The sequence below is a fragment of the Cyprinus carpio genome, chromosome B3 (genome assembly GCF_018340385.1).
Source record: "Cyprinus carpio isolate SPL01 chromosome B3, ASM1834038v1, whole genome shotgun sequence".
Lineage (NCBI taxonomy): Eukaryota > Metazoa > Chordata > Actinopteri > Cypriniformes > Cyprinidae > Cyprinus > Cyprinus carpio.
In genome coordinates, this window is record NC_056599.1 from 16,919,685 (window position 1) to 16,935,790 (window position 16,106).

At 36.8% G+C, this 16,106-nt stretch overlaps 1 protein-coding gene across 5 annotated transcripts in view; it reads left to right on the forward strand.

The window, feature by feature from the left end:
- LOC109087387 (septin-9-like) overlaps window positions 1-16,106 on the forward strand; it is an 84,268-nt gene that overhangs the window by 43,671 nt on the left and 24,491 nt on the right. Inside the window, exon 1 of one of the 5 annotated variants that reach the window (XM_042719994.1) lies at window positions 14,895-15,014. The exons of the other annotated variants lie outside the window; for them this stretch is intronic. The gene's annotated coding sequence lies outside the window, so the exon portion shown is untranslated. Of the gene's footprint in view, window positions 1-14,894; window positions 15,015-16,106 lie in introns of those variants that run through there. 5 annotated transcript variants of the gene reach the window in all.

Here is a 16,106-nt window from a genome sequence, read left to right on the forward strand (position 1 = left end):
ATCCCTGCAGGGACCGACTCTTGTCATGCCAGTTTTCTCTTAAATGAGGTGTGACCTCTGATTAGACCCCGGCCAGGCAGACAGACCTCTTACATTTGTTCTGCTGATAAAGGTCCATCATCAAGCATTTGGAAATTGGATTTGCATATTGCGAGAGATGTTGTGGCATTAAGAATTATTGTTTATGGTGTAGGCTGTCTGGATCTTGCACTTTTATTACCAAGAGAATCACTGAGCATTTTAATGTCTGTTCATTTCATTTGTGTGTTGATTTTGACTTTTTTTTCCCACACTCTCAATAGTTTTTGTACACTAAAAATGGCCAACTCTTAATTTTTTGGCATTTTTCTAAAATGTCATTAACTTTTCCAAAAAATTACGTAATGAAATTAAATTAAATTATGGGTTGAGCATGTTTTGGAAATGACATTTAAAAAAAAAAAAACATTTTGTTAGATAAATAATAAAATAAAATAAATTAGGGATGCACCGAAATGAAAATTCTTGGCCGAAGCCGCACAAATGAAACACTGGGCCGAAGGTTGAATACTGAAATTTTTCACCATTGCATAAATTAAATAGCCAAAATGTGCTTTTTACTGTTTTGTCTTGCTTTTCAAAGAAAAAAAATCTTTTACAAAACAACAATTTAAAAATATTTACTTAACACTGAACAATTTTTCACATTCTAACAGACATTATACCAATAAAACACAAATTAACTTAAAATTAATAAGTTAGTAAAATAATATATTTTGGCCATTTTTTAGACCCCCTTCTTGAATCAGGCATGCATTTTTTACTGTACAAATAAATGCAGCCTTGCTGAGCAGAGGAGACTTCTTTTAAAACATTAGAAAATATTATAGATCATAGATAGATTAGATAGATTTTCCTTGCGCTTTGGACTTTGAACTCTGGGGCCGCAAGCTCGTGCAGGGCTGTTTGAATACATGCAGTTCATTTGTGTATTAGAAAACACAACGTTCTGCAGTTTATTTAATTGTTTAAGAGCATTTCGCGATTTCAGTCATCGTTAAGTAACCAGCAACAACCACCCCTTACTCTTCTCATGGAAGACATGTGATGCAGTACTAAACAGTCTCTCGCTGTCTGTGATTGTAATGATTTTTGCACCTTTCTCGGACAGCTATAAATGTTTCCACACTGCCATCATGTTTGCTGCATTAGTTTCTTCTGTCTTTTCCCTTATTCAGCTGAACACCGAAAGAGCTTTTTTTGCTATTTTCGGCCGAATAATTTTGTTTGCCGAACATTTGGTGCATCTCTAAAATAAATTAAAGGGGTCATATGATGTTGCTAAAAAGAACATTATTTTGTGTATTTGGTGTAATGAAATGTGTTCATGCAGTTTAATGTTAAAAAAAAAACATTATTTTCCACATAACGTACATTATTGTGTCTCCTCTATACCCTGGCTTTCTGAAAAGCGTCGAGTTTTACAAAGCTCATCGTTCTGAAAATGAGGTGTATGCTGATTGGGCAGCTATTCAGTGCGTTGTGATTTGTCGAATATACCTCAAGCGTGTGACAAAAATGTTACACCCGTCACAATACTGTGATGCCGTGTGTCCCGGAGCGCCAAGAGAAAAACATTAAAACCCATTATAAACGAGGAATTTGTTGCATGCAGTGGGGACATAATTACTGATTTTACACCCGTCACAATACTGTGATGCCGTGTGTCCCCCGGGTGCCCAGTAAACATACAGCAGGAACTTGATTGTAAACCATGATTGATTATATAATGAGAGGAGAAACGACAAAACAAAATACTAGTCTACACTGCTCAAAACTCGCGTTTGAAATCATCAGTGGCATCCCGTGGCAAAGTCAAGAAACAAATAGAGACAATAAATTAGCGTAGCTGCTGTTTCACCAGTAAAATTAAATTATCCGGAGAATGGGGGGGAAATAACTGCAGTCCAAAATTAAATATATAAAAAACTTACTTAACAGGCTGTGAGTCAGAAACGCCAGACTGTCCTTGCAGAAAGTTGGAACTGAGGAAACAGGGCCGGCGGAGCCAACATAGAGTGGGAGTCCAGAGTTTGTGGACAGTGGCGCTGAGTGAGCGACGGGCAAACCACATGTGACAACCCCGGGCTGGACTCCGCTTTGTCCACGGTGAAAGACGATCCGGTGATTCACAGCATGAAATTGATGTATTGCATACAATGTAGCATCACTGATTGATTATAATCTAGTTATATAGTCTGTCTTTTTGTATCCCAACTCTTTTAACTTTCTTATTTAGGCTACTTGTTGAGATTATATTTCTGTTTCTTTTTTACTATTATTCTACATGTATATTTCTTCTTCATTACTATTATTTCTTTGATATTTATTTTAGTTTTTGTAGGAGTATGAGCGTATCTATGGTGTCCAAACTCAGGCTGCGTATTCACTGATGTAATTTTAAGTGCTAAAATAACCCACCTGAAATTCTTCCTGATAGATCATTTTTTTGCAGGTACGGGTCCAATGAGCAGGACACAAAACTTATCTACCATTTTAGACATGAAGATTTGAGTCATCCCTGGATCTAGTTTGGTTTCTTAATTTATTAACCGCCATCGTTGATATGTTTTTTGACCTAACGAGGACGCGACTTAAAAAAGAAGCGTTTTTTCTTTATAACATATATATGTAGTGGGTACAGGATCTATTTGGTTGTTAGATGCAGTGGGATAAGTTTATTTAGCTCCTTCCTATATAGTTGGTAAAGCACTGCAGTTTATTATTGGGTAGGTATATAATAGACGATGGTGGTCAAATCATATATGATCTATAGCTATTTTATCAGTTGAAGAAATTCATACAGTATTATATAGAAATTGGTTATAATCAAGTATGTCTATATATGGTTTTGTATGTGATTATATAGATTATACTGGTTTTTCCACGCAATCTAAAACTTTCCAAGATTATTTTTCTCCAAAGCTCAAGATAATATTTTGAGAGCGGTGGGTATTACTGTTTTTTCCACTGGCACAGTACGTTTTTCTATAAAGTTAGTTCAATATGATCAACACTTCTAATGTATTAAGAAGATAGTGCGCCACATGTTTGTCTCGGCAGTAGTTGGGTCCAGTATAAATCAGGCAGGTTATTTGCACCCTGGTAGCCAGCTCATATAGTCACATGCAACGATACAAGGAAATGGTCCAGGTCATCACTTTATGCAAATCTTCGATTCCCACACATTGACGTAGCGAATGATGGGGGTGTGGACCTTTTGTTTAAATGAGGCATTGTTAGGAGGGTGTGGGTTGACTCTTAACTTTTATAAAGTGAAGTAGCTCTTTGGTGTGGTGTTTTGAGACATTTTATCTTTTGCAACTTTTTACAGACATTTCTAGTCTTTGTCTTTCAGATCTTCTTTATGCACCAAGAGCTTGTAACACTCCAAAGAGAAAGGAAAAATTTAAATCGCATCATAAAAAAAAACCTAAAAAAAATACACACTTTTTAGATATTGTGACAAATTTACAACAGTGTTGTCTACTTGGTAAACAAGTAATACTTGTTAGTTTTAACAAAAATAAAGATTTTGGACATAAACGTGCCTGTAGTTGAAGAAACACCCATATTTCCTGGAGGAAACATTACAGAAAAGCTCTTTTGCTTTGTTGGCTTTATCAGGAAGTGATCTAAAGTGGAGTTCATATTCTTAAACAAACACACACTCATGCGTACATTCACACAAGCTTCCTTCCTTGAGCCATCAGCTGTGACTGGTTGACCTTGCTCTATTTCCTTTGGATTCAGCATGGTAAACGGTGCAGAACTGCTCCTGGATTTTGCAGGAGGCTTTTAAGTTTGCTCACAGGCATGTTGAAACTATGACGATTGTTTCCAAGGAGCTGGGGACAGGAAGTCAGAAGGTGTCACAGTTAGGTCATCACTGTCATGCTGCTCTTTGGCACAGAGGCTGAGATGAATTGAGAAAGCTATTAAAGTGACGCAAAAGACCTTCCTGCTTCTTAAGAGGTGCTTTAATGTTTCAGACATTGTTGAGACACATTTACCCACTTTTTTTTTTTTTTTGAGTGTGAGCTATACTGTTTTTTGAGAGTGTTGTGTGCATATCCATGTGTTTTATAAGACCAAAGCACTTTAAATGGCATGCTAATAGTGTGAAGATATTAAAGGGATTATTCACCCAAAATTGAATAGTCTGTCATCATTTACTCATCCACATGTCATTCCATATCTGTATGACTTTTTTTCTTCTGTGGAACTGACCTTTATCCATAAATCTGCTGACACATCTTAGTAGATACCTGCTTACTGTGGCAGAAACCCCTGACTGTGAACCTTTAAGGTCTTTTAAATGGGATTTTAATCCAAAGACAAGACCATAATTTGAGGCAGAGTAAGATCCTAATTGAGTTTTGTGGTCATTTTCTTTGGCACTTGATTTTAAATGGCAGTTTTGTCTCAAACATGGTCTTCTAATGTCCTAAATGACTTTTTTCTTCTTCTTCTTCTTCTTTCTTTTTTTCCTTGGACAGAAACTTGTTTACTTATGGGAAGTACATACCTCACAAATGATATTGCAGTATGTACTAAGCCAGTACATGGCTGTTGGGAAATATAGTACCATAAAATTGTGTCTTGATGCCGCATCAAAGAACTGTCACAAGCCAAAACTCTTGCATAGCGCTGAGGGTTGTGGACAATATTAACCCTGAAGACTGTGGCATACTATTTTCTGTGTGCTCTGATTTAGGACATACAAATCTAAATCCTTGGACAGATACTGTATAACTGTGATTCAGAATTGACGTAACCGAGTCTATTTTTTCCATACCGACAAAAAAGCAAAAATAAAATCCTAGGATTACTGGAAATGTGTGCCATTTCATACTCTAAAAACATATCAGTTTCAAGATGAAATGAACACTAGAAGCAGCAAAATGTCTACAGCTTTTATTTATTTTCTTCCATTTCAGACATATTGCATGAGCAGATTATCAATTAATAAAAGCTTGTTTTTATGTGGTTTTGCACAATAATATGTTATAACCTCAAAGTGCCCCTATTATGGATTTTTGATGATTACATTTGATGCATTGTGTTTTATGGGTCTTAGTGAATGAAATATCCTTTATGGTTTTTTGTATGGTAGTTTTCATTGTGTGTGTTTATTATCTCTCAAAAGAGTCGACTCTGATTCATTTAAATGAGTCATTTTTAAGACGAATCCCAAGCCTTTTCATGTTGATGTCAACATGAAACATTAACATATTGCCCGCCCACGTGTTGCAGGCCCAGACCTGGGAAAACTTGATTTTTGCATTGGTCTGAATGAAAATGCAAATTCATTCTTTGCCACTAGGTGCCGCTTTTGGAGCAGTAAAAATAGCGTTTCCCCGGTAATGCTGTACACAAATCAGCACTGCGCTCACAAACACTGCTCACAAACACTGCCAATCACCGCAGATTAGCATCTCACAATAAAAAAAAAAAAAAATGATTTGTTGAGTGCATCGTTTGGAAGTTGTTGAGCAAATAAGGTAAAAATAAATGCATATTATAAGAAAATAAAAGTTTTTTTTTTTCTTTTTTTTTTTTTTTTAAAATGAACTTGTTTCTTCTGCCTGTTATTGGAGACTCCCAAAACCAAAATATGAATGTTTCATAACCCATAATAGGGCCCCTTTAAAACACTTTGACTATTGTGCATGATTTGTAAACTCACATTTTAACATTTGTATCGCATAACCAGCTACATATGTATGGCATTTCTAACATAATAAGCTTGCTCAGTATCTGAGCAGTATCTCACCTGGTACAGCATTGTACGAACAGTAGACTTAAAGCTGTCTGTGCATATTAAACTGGGATAGGAACAGTGATGTAGTCAGGGCCATACACCAGTATACGCCGTATGCTTACTTTTTTCCCCAAGCTGTTTGCATGTTACGACTTCTAAGGATCAATATTTTGCAACTGGATAATAGTAAACCACTTTTTTCTTTAGGACTACACCACTGGACTGGATAGGAAGTATTTTAACTTCGGAAAATTGCATGCAACACCTTTATTTTTTGGAAAATTTGTTTACTGCAGACCATCATTTGCTTCTTCGTTAAGTACACTAGATGACCATGCAACTTTTCTAGAGGGGCTGAAGGAGTGAGTTCCTGAGAGGAGTGGAATGCTAGGAGTGCTCTTAATTTTATTGTGTTTGGCACATACATTCTCCTCAGAGAGCCATGCAAATGTCAGCGATGGGATGATCTAGAAGTTTCCAGCCTTTTTTGTTGTTTCTTTTTTCTTGTGTGAGAAGTTACCGAGGAGACTGAGAAACAAAAGAGAGCAAGAAAGGGTGCTCTGGAGGTTAGCGCTGCTCATAGATGCAGCGGTTAATGTCATGGTTTGTCAAGCGATCACAGTATCTGACCACATCTGTGCTTTCAGGCCTCTGTTTGTCACATTTTCAGCTGCTTCTCTTCTGCTGTTTGGCCAGAGACGAGTAGATTTAAAATGAAAAGTTACTTATTATATGTTCGGATTCTTGAAACGTTCGTATTGATCTCATTTTGAGGCTTCACCACATCAGCAAACTTTCCACTAATCACACACACACACATACAGTGTTGGATGTCTGAGTTGGCTTTGCTCGGTAGTTATTACTCAGTCCAGAAATATTCCTGTGAATAGTCCCCTTTTGTGATAACTTTTTGCGTCACTCTGAAAAGGTTCTGGAAATATTTTCCAGCTACATCCACATCAGGTTAATTTAGACCAATTTTAGGCTTAGCCTGGATCCAGATATAAAAGAATAAGTTAAAGAGAGTGGAGATCAAGAACCACTTGGCTGTGAGAGGAAGTAATAAATGCAGGATGTGGTTTTGATTGCTATTGTATTTGGTTACATTTCTGCTCATGAGTCATTTCAGATTGAATTCCTATTAGAGTTGTGAGCTATATGTTATCAAAGGTCCTCTCGCTTGCTCGCTTACTCTATTCTCTCTCTCTCTCTATCTATTTGCAAATGCCTTGAGGACCACTAGGAGTCACTGTTCTACACAAGTCTTACCTTTTTCCATCAGGTGAAGATATTACAGTCAGACAAACCTGCTTTTGAGATCAGAGCTCTGTAATATATGATTGACTTTGGTCTATGGCCACTCTGAACTACTTAAATGCAAGTAGTTTTTAATTTCACGTTTATTACAGTATTAATGTACATTATGATGCTGTGCAATCATTCAGTCTCATTTTCGTTGGTTATTGACACTGCCGGGCAGTGGAAATCTGCATAGTCCCCCTACTGGGTTTCCAGAACTCTGGTTCATGTTGGTGTAAGGAAATAAAAGAATAGAAAAGAAAAGAAAAATCCTATAAAAAAAAAAAGAATATGTGCATTTTGGTACAGAGGGAGTCTCTGTGAGGTCTGTGGTCTTGTAAGTCACAAAAACCTTGAGTAACCACTGAAGTAGATTTGTTGTGATAGAAATTTACATTTTATTATATTCCTTTAACTCCCCCTCGTGTGCATCCCTCAGGACTATGACCCACACACACTGCCCCATGAGGCGCCTGCACGCTTTATTTGAAATGAACTGTACTGTGGCGGCTTTGAAATGCTAATAGCTAGAGTTTATTTTTCTTTGGTCACTTTCCCTCATTTCACACAAACAGTAGGAGTTTACATAGTTTTGATACATGCTGAATCTCTGCGTATGTGTATCTGTGGATGTTTTCTCTTCAGGAAGGCAGTTCTATATTAACTCTTTGATTTAACGCCTCAGTTTGTTTTTTTCTTCCACAGAAAGGCTTGATGCTGAGGTCACTTAGTAGTTTTTGCCTTGGCTTAGATCATTGGTTTTAAACTGGTTTTGCTTCAGGACCTAGATTTAACAGTGGGAATTAGGTGATGACCCAGCACAGTAACAATTATTTATCATGAACGTTTGTAATACTTGGAAATGTTTTTTTTAATTTTATTTTATTTTCATAATCCATACAGAACCAACTTTCCATTTCTGGTCACAGCGTATCGGTTAAGAAACACTGGCCTAAGATAGATCTCCAGTCCGGGCCGAGGGAGACGGTTTGAAATGAAAAGCAGTCTAGATGGAGCAGTTTTCCTACTAAATCATCTTCGAGTCCTTGTTCACACATGTCCTCCTCAGGCTCTCGGTGCTGGAGAGAACAATAGAGCTTCTGTGTGGTGCGGAAGCGAGTGGTGGTTTCTCATCTGCATGAAGCATGCTGCAGTGCTGGACGCATGGTGACAAACAGGCCTTTGACTGCGTCTGACTCTGTTTTCTCTAACGGCCTCCTCACCATGACTCTACATTCCCAACAGCTCTGGAAAACAGGGCGGCAGCCGCCCACTGAGGTTTGCTGCTTAATCAGTGTTTCCCATGCAAAGGTTAAAAAAAAGATTGCTTGGATTTTTTGTGCTCTTTTAATGCAGTTTAGCATGTTGGTATGTAAATGTTAGGTTGTTTATGTAACATTTGGCAGACTGTCATGAAGCTTATCACAATGTATCAGATTCAGTCTCTTCAGGATTTTCTTTGACTTTGTGTTGGCTGTCATGTCCTTTGTGTGTTACTAGGGATATAAAAGCTAAAGTAAGTGTAAGAGTTTGTGCTTAAAGTTCTAGAAACAACTAAAGTAAGCCATGCTTAGGTTGATTGTCATGTCGTGGTATATTTATTTAGTATCAGGAACAAATATTGATGTTTTTTATTACATAAATCTGTTTTGTGTGTTTTTCACTACGGTATGTTAGTAATTTGCAGGAATTACAAAGTTTTACAAATGTAATTTAACTCTGTGAGCAAATTTAGTCAAAATTATATATCGATAATAAATGATGATATAGTGTGCAGTTTTTTTTTCGTTTATCCCATTTTATTTGATGCTTCTGTCACAGTATTCTCATTCTGAAAACCTAATCTGTGTATTTCATGAACTGTGGCAGAATCAAAGGGATCAAACAAGCTCAATATGAGTCTATAGAGTCTCTGTCGTCTCTCTGGCTGTTGGCCCTGACTCTGCGGAGCTGCAGCTCTTATCCTTTTAGAAACCCTAGGCTTCCTCTTTCTCGAGTTGGGCCTTGTGGTTTTGCCTGGGGATGAGCATGTACAGCTGGCTCCCCTGCTCTTGTGTCGGGGTCAGAGACCCTCTGTGCCAGCTGTACCCCCACACCCAGGGCCAGACCGACATGGCTTGTGACAGCCGCTTGTGGCCATATCGTGTGTCTCTTGGCATCCAGCAGGAATAATGATATCTGTTCTTATCTGTCTGTCTGCATGTTCTTCAGGGGATAAACTCAATCCCAGCAGTGCGAGCCAAGCTGTTGATCGGACAAATTAGCACTGGATCCAAGGATGGGGGTCACTGTGCAGTCAGAGGGCTGAGGAGACACAGGCAGTTGTGAAGTGATACTGCTGTTGTTTTGTTGTGAACCATGTTGCGTGATCAGTTATCTGATGTAGCTTTTTCTGCATATGTCATGATAATGGGCATTCTCTCAGTGGCCTGCTGTGATGTGTCACTGCAGATGAATCTTTTTCTTCTGTTCTGAAATCAAGAGTTGTGGCTACTGACTAAGGATGCACCTATATTACAATTCTAGCCAAATTGATATTGATTATTTACATTTTACATCTGATAACTGATAAATGTCCGATGCTAAAATTCTATACTGTTTATCAAAATAAGTGCAAATGAACATGAAATAGAAATGAAGAGTAATTTTCCATGCATGGGTCATTGAAAAGTGGACAGATGGACTCATTGATTATGAGTGTAATCTAAGCCTCCCTGTACTGTCGATGGATTCTGTAAAAGTTAAGGTGTGCTTTTCCTTCTAAACTCTCAGTGAGGAATGATGGGAGATCTGCTTTTGATTTAGGGACACTGATCGAAAAGCATGTGATTTTTTGGCAGGGTTTGGATTAAGACTAAACAAAAATAAAAAGATACAGTGGCATTACAAAATGTATTTATTACATTATACTTTTTTTTTTTTTTTTTTTTGCAAATTACATTGTTAGTGTTGGGATCTTGTGCAGGAAATTGAAAGCAAGAAATTTGATTAGTGGCTTCAAATAGTGCACAGTTTTTATATCAGTTTAATAATGAATTGCTGCTGTGACGTGTCAGAATGCATCTTTTTCTTCTGTTCTGAAATCAAGAGTTGTGACTACTGAATAAAGATGCACCTATATTACAGTTCTAGCCAATTCGATATTGAATATTTACATTTTACATCTGATAACTGATACATTTTCGATAATAAAATTCTATACTGTTTATCAAAATAAATGAAAATGAACATCCACAAAAACAAAACATTTTAAATGCTATAAGTAGATGAAAGGGGTCATATGATGCTGCTAAAAAGTACATTATTTTGTGTATTTACATTTACATTTAATCATTTAGCAGACGCTTTTATCCAAAGCGACTTACAAATGATGTGAATGTAAACTGGTGTAATGAAATGTTTATGCGGTTTAAAGTTCAAAAAACACATTTTTTTCCATATACTGTACATTATTGTTTCTCCTCTATGTCCCGCCTTTCTGAAACGCGTCGATTTTTACAAAGCTCATCGGTCTGAAAAGCGAGGTGTATGCTGATTGGCCAGCTATCCAGTGTATTGTGATTGGCTGAATACCTCAAGCATGTGACGGAAATGTTATGCCCCTTACTATACTGTGATGCCTTGTGTCCCGTAGCGCAGAGACAAAACCAATAAAACAGATTACAAACGAGGCATTTGTTGCATCCAGTGGGGACATAATTACTGATTATAATTACTTGTACTGTTTTTTTACGCATTGCGTTGTTGTGTATCACGCTGCGTAAACACAAAACCATGTCTGCAACATTCTGAAACAGTCCTCGTCCTCCCTTAAAATGTGCTGCACACATCTGAATATTTGGGTTGAACTATTCTGGAGCAGTGTTGTAAATACAGCTTAACCACTGATTTCTAGTCGTGTCCTCTTTTGGAAGGCCAAACAAAGTAGCTTTGCTTTCACAACACAAACACAGCGTCTCCACGACATGGCGCCGGTGGCAACAGCGAGAATGAAAGTTACGCCTTCTTTCTTTGCGTGAACATTTGAGCAGCATTATGCAAATCTTCCTACACAATGATGTAGACATGTGGGGGCGTGTTTAAATAAGCCGTTTTAGGCAGGATTGGTTGACTCTTAACTTTGGATCTTTCTCTTTGGATTTGAGACTTTAGTCTTTGCAACTTTACAGATCTTCTTTATGCACCAAGAGCTTGTAACACTCCAAAGAGAAAGGAAAAATTGAAATTGCATCATATGACCCCTTTAACTAAAACTATTAAAAAACTATTTTGGTTATTGAAATAAAGCTTAAATAAAAAATATAAACATTGGGTGAAAAAAAAAAAAAAAAAAAAAAAAAACTAATTTGACTAACAAAGTTCTACAACGTTCTGGCATGAAACTCTAGATGGTGCAGTCCGATAGATCTAGCTCAGTATGACTTAATGACATCATCACATATCATAGCTGATTGGTTCTCTCCTCTATCTGTAGCCAATGAGCATGCTGCTCAACATTCAAATATTTGGCTAATGCTTGTGGTAGCATTTGCAGCACACTTCAGAAACCCTTCACCTTCCCCAACTCCACTTGTATAGATCTGTTTCAGGGTGATTCATACATGCTGTGGGGGTTATTTCATATATATTATATGTGCAGCAGCAGTATTTCTTACATGCTCACAGCAGCATGTCTGTGGATGTATTTGCAGTAGCAAGTCTCAGTACTTGCTCTGTCATAGCAGCAGATCTTTTTTGCAAAAACCAAACACATTAACATTTTTCACGTGCATTACCATGCCAATCCCTCTGAGAGTTGTCATGACAGAAATATAATTAGGCCTATACACTAAAATAATTGATCACAACTTCATAATGTACAGTATGAAAAAGTATATTAATTTTTAACAGTGTTATTAAATTAAGTGTTTTTAAAGATAAAGTGATAATTTTGTCGTTTTGCTGCAGGTGAATATGAAATCTGAGAAAACAATAATAAACTGTTGTGAAAAAGTGTTACTTTGTCAAAGGCTATGCACAAAAGAAATTGGTAGATATGTGTACACAATTTCTGTCTAAGGCTAATACATGCTGGCTGTTTGACAGACAAAACATGGAAGCAAAATGGAAGCAGAAAACAGTTCTGTTCTTTTGATTTCTAGTTTACTTGCTACTTCGAGACAAGCACTAAATATCTTTTAAAGATTTCAGTAACTTGGCAAAGTTTTTGGAAAAAATCCTGAAGTGAATTTATCCTCATCCTATAGCAGCCCTTAACCTTGCCTACAGTAATGCATATGACCTGCTTTCTCAGCACAGCTCCCAGAAGACCCAGTTATCAAATGCAGAGTGGTTTATGGTTATCTGAGACTGTTTGACTTTATATAAAGTAATAGCACCCACTCTGTTAACTCTTGTGGTTTAAGTAGGAAGAAATCTAAATTAACCAGTGGGACCCTGATGTTAGTAAATAATCTGTGCCAAATCATGAGCTAATAATGATCTGATTCCAAACTCTTATTTGTTTCATGTGGACTGGGGTTTTAAGTTTCCCACTGCAGCAAAGATGTAAATAAATAACAATTATTTGAACAGATGATTTAGTTCAATAAAGATTGTTAATAATGTTCCAATAAAGGAAACTACCGGCAAGCATGATTTTGAACTAGAAGTTAAAACCAGTTACTTAAGATAATGAGACTGAAAATTTGTGATTGCCATTTTTTTACTAGCAATAATTCAGGTGACTTTGTAGTGAAAGTTGCTTTTCTATGTGCTCTGTGAGGTGTTTTGTTCATAACACAATCTCAGATGGGTTCGTGTGCTGTATTACATACTCTCACAACCATGTAAACTGTGCACTTGTGACCACTGTAAAAGTGAAGACAAATGGTTTGCATTAGTCTTGGAGAAGAATAAATCAGCCCATCTTTCTCAGCACTGGGGAACAAAGATGGCGCAGCTCCATTGTTTATCTGCTGTAAGACCTCCTAGCAAGGGAACAAATGTCTCGCTCCCCTCCAGCTTCTTTCTCTCCTTCTGACATCTGCATGCAGGGCTTTCCAGAAACCGAATAGGAAACATGGTTGGAGAAAGTCAATAGATGCTGACAGAAACACTGGAGATGGGTGCATGTTGAGCTTGATCATTGCATGATGGCTGCGTGTACACAAGATATTCTGCTTTCTTATGTTGGAGGAGAGGAACAGATCTCACTGGCTTCCTACAAATAGCATCTGGGAAAACTTTGGCCAAGGGGGGAAATGCTCAAACAATTAAGCAAATGCCTATGCTGTACTAACCACAGATTTGAGCGGTTTATCTAGTATGCGGTCTCCTCTTAAACACAGTTTGTTGTTTTCACAAGCACTTCAGAAGAAAAGCAGAAAGGAGGCCTCCCACAAAAAGTGTAGAGATGCAGAGAGCGAAGGATTTGCCCCCAGAGAATGGGAACGCTGGCTCTTGGAATTGTTGTAAACTTGGAAGGGTTTATTTTCGCTCCGTGTTAATAAAAACTGATGTTGAAACTCGAGCCCCCCTCTGGTGGGTGGAAGAAGGGAAGTGGCTTATTGTCAAGAGCCACGGCCTGCAATTTATGACACCCTTCATAAGGAGTTGCCATGAATGCTGCCTATTCAGTTTCATTATACACGTTTAAAGTGACCACAATAATCTGGCACATCTGATTCGATGAAGTAAACAAGGTTATTATTAGTCTTATTCATTTTCCCTCCAACATACAACTTGCAGCGTAGACTAGGCATGAAATAGAAATGAAGAGTAATTTTCCATGCATGGGTCATTCAGAAGTGGACAGATGGACTCATTGATTATGAGTGTAATCTAAGCCTCCCTGTACTGTCAATGGATTCTGTAAAAGTTAAGGTGTGCTTTTCCTTCTAAACTCTCAGTGAGGAATGATGGGAGATCTGCTTTTGATTTAGGGACACTGATCGAAAAGCATGTGTTTTTGGCAGGGTTTGGATCAAGACTAAACAAAAATAAAAAGATACAGTGGGGTTACAAAATGTATTTTTTAAATGTATTATTAAATGTATATTATTTATTTTTTGGCAAATTATATTATTAGTGTTGGGGTCTTGTGCAGGAAATTGGAAGCAAGACATTTGATTAGTGGCCTCAAATAGTGCATATATCAGTTTAATAATGAATTGCTGGAAATACTTTAGTTATGTGTTATAACTCATAAAATAAGTTGTAGAATTGATTTCATTAGTTATGATGTGAATTTCATAAAATTGTTTTTCATTTCAGATTTATATCAATATTAAGTAAATAATGTGGATATGTATGTTATATAAATACACATGCGTGCACACACTAAATTGAGCTTATAAATCAGCTTATAAAAAAGTTTAAATCATACAATTTATGTTTTTTTTTGTTTTTTTTTAGAATGTAAAAATGCAGACAGTTTTTTGTAAGGGGTAGGTTTAGGTTTAGGGTTGGTGTAGAGCGATAGAATGTACGGTATAAAAACCATTATGTCTATGGAGAGTCCCCACAAGGATAGTAAACCAGACGTGTGTGTGTAAAAAATATAATCTCTCTCAAAATTTCTCACTGAATAATTCATTCTTGGAAGAATTGGAAGAACAAAAGCTCGGCTCAGGTAATTCAGAACTCATAAATCATTGGTGCTGGACAGTCTAAACTCTTGCTCTGTTTTCTCTCAATTCAAGACAGGGGAGGGATAGACCTGTTGCCGCTTAGCTGTGTGTGTGTCTATGTGTGCGCGCTTTGTCAGGCAGATAGGCCTCCTGCTTTCTTTCTCTCTCAGTTCTCTGAAGTTGCAGAGGGGTGTGGTGAGCTAGTGTCACATGACACTGTGTAGGTGGAGTCAGAGAGAAGCCCAGAGCCTCCAGCTGAGGCTCACACTGGAGGTTTAAGGCTGAGCAGGGACGAGCAGAGGGTAGGTCAACACACTTTCAATCTCTCTTCCTCTCTTTTTCTTTTTCTTTTTCTCTTAGTCTATGTTTCTGTTTGTGTTTTTCTTATTGTTACTTCTTTATTTAGAAGTGTTTAATATTGTTGAAGAGAAGATCTTAAAAACAAGCAGGACTTTTGTGTGTACATGTTGGTGTGTCTGTAAATACATGTCTGTATAAGTATGATTTTTCCATGTTCACGCCTGAGACTCGGCCTGTTTTCCATGTTAGAGCTTCATGGATGTTTAAACTGGAAAGTTCTCAGAAAGAAAAATTTATTAGGCATCTTAAGGCATTTAAGCATCTGTGAGTTTGCAGAGGGGGCGTGTTTGCCTGCTCCGCTCTCCTTTTTCATCCTTTACTCCCTGTCTGCACCTTCTGTCTTGGCCTTGTAATTAAACATGTGCAGGTTACAGGGCTGCATGAGACCCAGACATGCTAGCCCTGTGTAATTTCACCTCCTCTAAGCCTAATTTTTCCTGTAATTTTTCTGTAGGTAGGAGGGTTATATTTCACCCCATAAAAAAAAAAAAAAAAAAAAATATATATATATATATATATATATATATATATATATATATATATATATATATATATATATATATGTGTGTATATATATATATATATATAACTTATTTATTTTTTGCTAAGGATAAGAAGCATTTTTTAGCACTATTATGTTTATTTTTATTTTTTTTTTTTGCACGTTTGATTGATTGTATTTGGGTGCCAGATTGTAATATTTTTATTCATGCTGATTTAAATGGAAAGAAATTCTGTAATTATATATATATATATATATATATATATATATTATATATATATATATATATTTATATTTATATTTATTTATTTTATTCCTGTTAAAACATTACAATAATGTAAAATTGGGTAAAGTTGCTTAATTGACTCAAAGAAATATGTAATATCACAATGCAAATACTGAAAAATGCTTAATCCTGAAAACACTTAGTTTTCTTAAAAATATATTATACTGTTTATATGCTTGCCCACATCCTGCAGGGGACCAGGAGGAAATCCACACACTCTCTTCCTTTCCATCCTGGTCATGTCTA